This window comes from Anastrepha obliqua, chromosome 1, assembly GCF_027943255.1.
Source record: "Anastrepha obliqua isolate idAnaObli1 chromosome 1, idAnaObli1_1.0, whole genome shotgun sequence".
NCBI classification, from domain to species: Eukaryota; Metazoa; Arthropoda; class Insecta; order Diptera; family Tephritidae; genus Anastrepha; species Anastrepha obliqua.
Genome location: NC_072892.1, coordinates 21,526,620 through 21,533,201, shown reverse-complemented (window position 1 = coordinate 21,533,201; position 6,582 = coordinate 21,526,620). Strand labels below are relative to the sequence as shown.

General features: G+C 38.3%; 1 non-coding gene and 1 pseudogene across 1 annotated transcript; both read left to right on the top strand.

The window, feature by feature from the left end:
- Positions 1 to 5,103: 5,103 nt before the first annotated feature.
- Positions 5,104 to 5,298, top strand: LOC129236659 (U2 spliceosomal RNA). Its single transcript, XR_008581705.1, has one exon. It is a non-coding gene; the product is annotated as a U2 spliceosomal RNA (small nuclear RNA).
- A 738-nt stretch (positions 5,299 to 6,036) lies between these two features.
- LOC129236662 (U2 spliceosomal RNA) lies at positions 6,037 to 6,218 on the top strand (annotated as a pseudogene).
- Positions 6,219 to 6,582: the final 364 nt, after the last annotated feature.

Genomic DNA, 6,582 nt, shown 5'->3' with positions numbered 1-6,582 from the left:
TCACTTTAGTATTATGGGCCGCATCGGGTTAAACTGTTTGGGTTTAATCTGTAGTCTCGCAACCATTGCTAACTTTCTATGACCCAGGTAATTTGTGATTATTTGAACTTGGCGTCGAGTGGTTGCACAGGTCGGGTGAGTTCGACGGCTGTTGGATGGTACTCGTTTCGTTCTTAGTCAAAAATTCACGGATATTACTGGCAGTGTACAACTGTGCGTTATCATGGCGCAAAATTCACGAGGTGTTTTTCCACAAATTTTTTGGTTTTTTTTAGTGAATTGCTTGACGTACACATCTCATAACGCCCAAATAATAGTCCTCATTAGCTGTATAAACTTCTGGTGAAAATTCGTGGTGTACAATACCGTTGTCTTTATATATAAAAATTAATGTTTGTCTGTATGTCATCAATGAACTCAAAAGCTACTGGACCGATTATTATAAAAATTGGTATATACTACTGTGGGCAAAAAGTAAAGTGAATTTGGTGAATGAAAAATCTTTATTTATTTTTTTAAATCAATTTCATCCCCTTCGATGAAATATACTTATGCCAACGATTTTTCCAATCCCCGAAACATGCCAAATAGTCCATTTCCGGTATAGCCATCAGCACCTTCTTCGATTCAGCTTTTATCTCCTCAATCGACTCGAAACACGTTCCCCGAAGTGGTCTCTTGAGTTTTGGGAACAGCCAGGGGAGTCACACGGAGCCAAATCAGGCGAATACGGTGGTTGCGGAACGATATGCGTGGAATTTTTGGCGAAATGGTCACGAGAACGAGTGCAGTGTGAGACGGTGCAATATCGTGATGCAAAAACCAAGAGTTGTTGGCCCATAATTCTGGTCTTTTTAGACGAATTGCTTCACGTAAACGAAGCATAACGCTCAAATAATATTCCTTATTAACAGTTTGACCAGATGAAGGAATTCATAGTGCACCACACCACGAAAATCGAAAAAACTGTCATCATGACCTTTATTTTTTAACGACTTTGACGTGCTCTTTTCGGTCTGGCCTCGCCTTTAGCACGATATTCGCTTGATTGGTCGGTTGTTTCAGGGTCGCAAGCATAAATCTCAAGCATAAGTCTCATCTCTCGTAATGATGCATTTGAGCTTGTCCTGATAGTCTGAAAGCATTGTTTCACACACATCAACGCGACGGCTTTTTTCCAAGAAATTGAGAGTTTTCGGTACCAAACGAAATTTGACTTTTCGTAAGCCCAAATGGTCTTTCAAAATGGTTTTCACAGATCCTTCTGATATTCCGATCATATCAGTAAGGTCTTTAACAGTCAACCGACGATTTTTGAGCACTAACTCTTTCACTTTATTTACGTGTTGGTCATCTGTTGACGTCGATGCTCGTCCGGAGCGCTCCAAGTCATCAACACGTTCTCGACCCCCTTTGAAGTCTTTGTACCACATATAAACATTTTTCTGCGACATGGTCGAATCACCAAATGCCTTCTGCAACATGCTAAACGTTTCCGCAGCCGAAATTTCATTCCGCAAACAAAATTTGATGGCACTTCTCTGCTCAATCAAATCAGACATTGTAAAAATCGAAAAATGCACTCTTGGTCGTTTGGTAAACACAAGCGTAAATATATTACTGATAATGACATTCACATGAAAGTTGGCCCAGATGTTATTAACAGTGCTGCCAACTCATGCAAAAAATAACTAGACCGAAATGTTAATCCCGAGAAGTTTGACAAATAAATTCACCTTACTTTTTGCCCACAGTAGTATACCTTCTACTCAAATATGAACGAGACGGTATCAATAAAACGGTCCGCGGATGACATATGGCAAAAATAAATTTTTTGTTTTTTGGTAGGACTGTTATAAGTTACATGGCAAATTTCGGCGTGATATGTCACATAGTTTGTTTTCTGTGCTACTGTAAACAAGTCAAGCTCGAGTGTGTTCTTCGAATTCTCTTTTATGACTTCAATTGTCTCAAAATGTTTTCCACGGAGCGTCAACTTGAGCTTGGGAAACAGGAAAAAGTCACATGGAGCCATATCAGGCGAATACGGTGCTTGCGGAACGATATTAACATTATTTTTGTTCAAATAATCGCGAACAAGACGTGATGTGTGAGCTGGTGCATTATCGTGATGCAAGAACCATGACTTGTTGTCCAACAAATCCTCCCTTTTAAGACGAATGTTCTCGCGCAAACGCTTTAAAACGTCTAAATAATATTCAGCGTTAACCGATTTTGCGATTTGTGCGATTTTCAAGCACAATTTCCTTTACTTTTCCGATGTTTTCGTCGTTTACTGATGTTGCTGGACGACGTTCACGAGGCAAGTTTTCAACCGATGTACGGCCCTCTTTGAACGATTTGTACCACTGGAAAACACGTGCACGCGATAGAGCAGAGTCCCCATAGGTTGACTGCAACATTTTAAAGGCGTCTGAAGCCGAAATTTTGTTGGAATAACAAAATTTCAAACAAATTCTTTGTTCAACTTGAATTTCCATCGTTAAATTCGAAGAACACACTCGAGCTTGACTTGTTTACAGTAGCACAAAAAACAAACTATGTGACATATCACGCTGAAATTTGCCATGTAAGCTTATAACAGTCCTACCAAAAAACAAAAAATTTATTTTTGTCATATGTCATCCGCGGACCGTTTTATTGATACCGTCTCGTTCATATCTGAGCAGAAGGTATGTATTTTTCCACGGAGAAGGTTTGTAGATTTGGCTCATTGATGCCACTCGCCACCAGGTGGCGCTGCAGAGTAGTAACTTCTGCCCTGTTCAAGCGATTGCCATAAAAATTAGTATTATCATGTATTTTTACACAGAGGAAACGAAAATGGCATGCTCTTAAATTGATTTTAGTTGTTGGCGTAGCAACGCGCGCCGGATACAGCTAGTAATCCATAAAAACCGTGAGCATCGCTTTGTTTTTTTGACTGAAAACGATGTGTGTTTCCGGTCTTGGTTCATTCCGAGCTCTCCAGTCACTCGCCTGATGTTTGGATTTGACATTTTTAAAACTGTAAAAAATCCAAAACATGTGGAGAAGTTTACTCGAGAAAGCTTAACTTTTGCATATGTCAAGCAATGGCGACACAATTCTGATAGACATTTAAATCACAGTTATGGCAATCTAACAAAAAACAGAACAGATCTCCAATCAGCTGACTTCCAGCGTCACATGCCGATTGTTCCGGAAGCATTTTATCAAATATACACAGATTAGAGCTACCTCCACCAAAAAACCCTCAGTTGTAGCCATCAATGTCAGTTAAATGTCGACAACATTTTAACAACATCAAAGCAAATTTAGGCTCTCAATGCAACAGCAGAACATCAGCTTTGCAACACTTTGCTCTACACTGACGCCACCTGTGAAAACATGTCTTGATGGCACAAATATATCGACTTACATATAAACATACACCTGCATCTCCACATTGACAAAGCCACATATCTAAAGTGGTATAAGCACACACCAACGAGTATGTTTTGGAAAGCAGCAGTAAATGTCATTTGCACACACACACACGCACACATGTGGCTTTGAGCTACGATAGCCAGACCTTTGCCTTTTAATTCTGTGGGTGTATAGCTGTGTAGATTATATCCACGCCAGTGGTTCAGACGCATCAGCAGCAGCAACAAATTGACCAATCGGCCATAGAGTATATCTTTACCCAAATCACTGTTCCAATGTCTCAGCCATTCTACTCGCCTTGCAGCTGCTTTTGTCATCTGCTACTGACAAGCGTTTTGCAAAGGGCCTTCAAATACGTTTTATACTCTTTTAGGGTTTTTTTTTTTATTTTCTGCTCATGCTTCTCTAAAGTGTCTTAAAGATACAAGTATACTACACACATGCACACGTGTATATGTATATAGCTGCCGTATTAGGTGTAGTGCAAAGATTGAGAATGGCTCAGGCGGCAAAAATTGCATGCGTTTCTGAAAGTGAGAGGAAATGGATGTGGGAGAGAAAGAAAGTTGTTTAGAGAGATAAAATGTGCATGGCTGTTGGTAATGGCATTTTGCAGTTTCTTCTTCTGCTTCTGCTTCTGTTCCTTCTGCTTATCTGCTTGTTGCTGTTTGTTGAATTTATTGCATTGCTAAAAAGGATAATGAAAATTGAATTTAGGGATAAACATCGCAACCAATTTGAAAGTCACAATATGTGGCAGAATGTGGTAAAGATAACCAGCAATGTGCAAAGAGAAAGGAACTGAATGAACAAAAAAACAACAAATAAGAAAGAATTGACTTAATAAATGCCATCTCATTGGAAATTGTGCTGTGATAGTGGCTGCGGTGATTGTGACATTTGCTGATTTAGTTGTCAAGATCTGTACAAACTATATTTGTATGTATGTATGTATGTATGCAGTTTTATACGTCAAAACGTAACCGCCTCACAGTGCGGCCGATTCCCAAAAAGCTGGCCAAAAGTCGAAAAAAAAAGTTTCTAGATAGAGTTTATTTGTCTTTGGGTTGGCTACAGTAATGCCTTGAGTAGTGAAAACCATTCATAGCAACGTCCTGTACCCTAAGTATCCTCTGTATTTTCAGTCGCAACGTGGCCTTCGTTTGAGCATCGTATTACTGTCGATGAATAGTGAAAGTTGTACACATTTTAAAGATTTTGTAATGGAGTAAATTGAACAAAACCAAACGGAATTATCTTCGGAAGGTTAGTAAAATACGAGAAATCTTTAGTACATATCAATACCTCGACACAAAATTTTTAGCTGCAGCAATACGTAGATACATTTTTTGCAATTTTTGAAGTGAAAACTTCTTTAGAATCATTGGGAGTGATTTGAGGAAAAGTGAAACGAAAAAAGCGACCAACTTGGCTACGAAGCGTTATATTATATGTTGATATAAACGTAGCGACGAACTAAATAAAAATAACTTTTATTTTTTCTTGTAATTCGAACCAAGGATTTTGGATCGGAAGCTCACATTGCTAGTCGCTCGGCTACCGCTCCATGCTGTCGTTGCTGGCCTAAAAGTTATTTAGTTACGAAGCGTTATATTATATGTTGATATAAATAATTTTTGTGAGCGTGTAATTCTCAAAAGGTTTATTAGGTTTATTATTTAAAATCTAATGACTAGGTAGTGTGATATCTGTTCTTATCAGCTTAACATCTGATAGATCCTCCATCGGAGGACAACAAATGTTAAACTGATTTTTGGAAATGGGCGGAGTGTTTTAGGGGCTTGCTCTCCACCTCTGCCACGGGTTGGCGCGGTATTGCAGTACCGCCGAGATTTCGACCTTGAATAAATACAAGAAGAAATATACTAATATACATTTAGCTTTGGTGGGAAGAGACATAAATTTTTATATGAATACAAGTAGACGAAAATGGATTTTTTTTTTTTTTGAAACTTGCATTGTAGGACATTTCTGATTATTTATTGAAAACAGTTTTTTTTTATTAAAATTGATTATAGAAGAAAATTGAATTTTTTCCAAGGTGAATTCATACACTAAGCTAAGTAAAACGTTTCTTAATTCAATTTTGTGTTGACATCCAAATGTACACGGCGGGAGAAAAAAATAACAAATCAGCTGTGTTATTGCTACCACCTTCAAAAGATTCGCCTTGATTTTTCATATAAAAATTATAAATATCATCACTTGTGACAACTGTACCCAGTCGGTCGACAGTGTGTGAATCATCTTTAAATTCTGCAAGAATACCCTAACCTGCGCAGCGCACAGTAAAATCGACACAAAGCTGAGCTCAGAGCACAATCGTACAAACACACTAACGTACATACATACATATATACGCTCGAATACATTTTCTTACTGTGCTCAGCCAAGGCTGGTAGTCATGCACTGTGGCGATATGAACGCACAAATGCACATACACAGGCACGAACATGAATCAAACAGCTCGCCGTGTTTAAGTGAATCGGTATAAATATTTCGTACATTAATTTTTGTGAGCGTGTAATTCTCAAAAGGTTTATTAGAAAATGTAATGACAAGGTAGTTTGTTGGTTGTGTATGGTTATCGCTTCTCGGCCTTATGGCTAAGATCAAAGTGTAGTCTAACATCTGATAGATCCTCCATCGGAGGACAACAAATGTTAAACTGATTTTTGGAAATGGGCGGAGTGTTTTAGGAGCTTGCTCCACCTCTGTCACGAGTTGGCCCGGTATTGCAGTACCGCCGGGATTTCGGCCTTGAATAAAACCAAGAAGAAATATACAAATACATTTAGCTTTGGTGGGAAGAGACATAAATTTTTATATGAATACAAGTAGACGAAAATGGAAGAAATTTGTAAGTCTGTTTCTTCGGTCCGTTTGGGTATTTTTTTTTGACAACATCGAAACCAAAGCATTTGTATCATATTTTATCTGTCATAAGCCACTCGTATCATTTGTTGAAATTGAAAACATTGAGGATGAATAAAATAAAATGAAGAAAATAAAATATGAACTTTAGAGCAATATTATAATGAACCTATAATTATCCCGCTCCTAATGCTGCTTTCGTCTTATTCTCTCTCAGTTTGTCTTACGGAAGGTTTCACTTCTATCCCGTCTAACCGT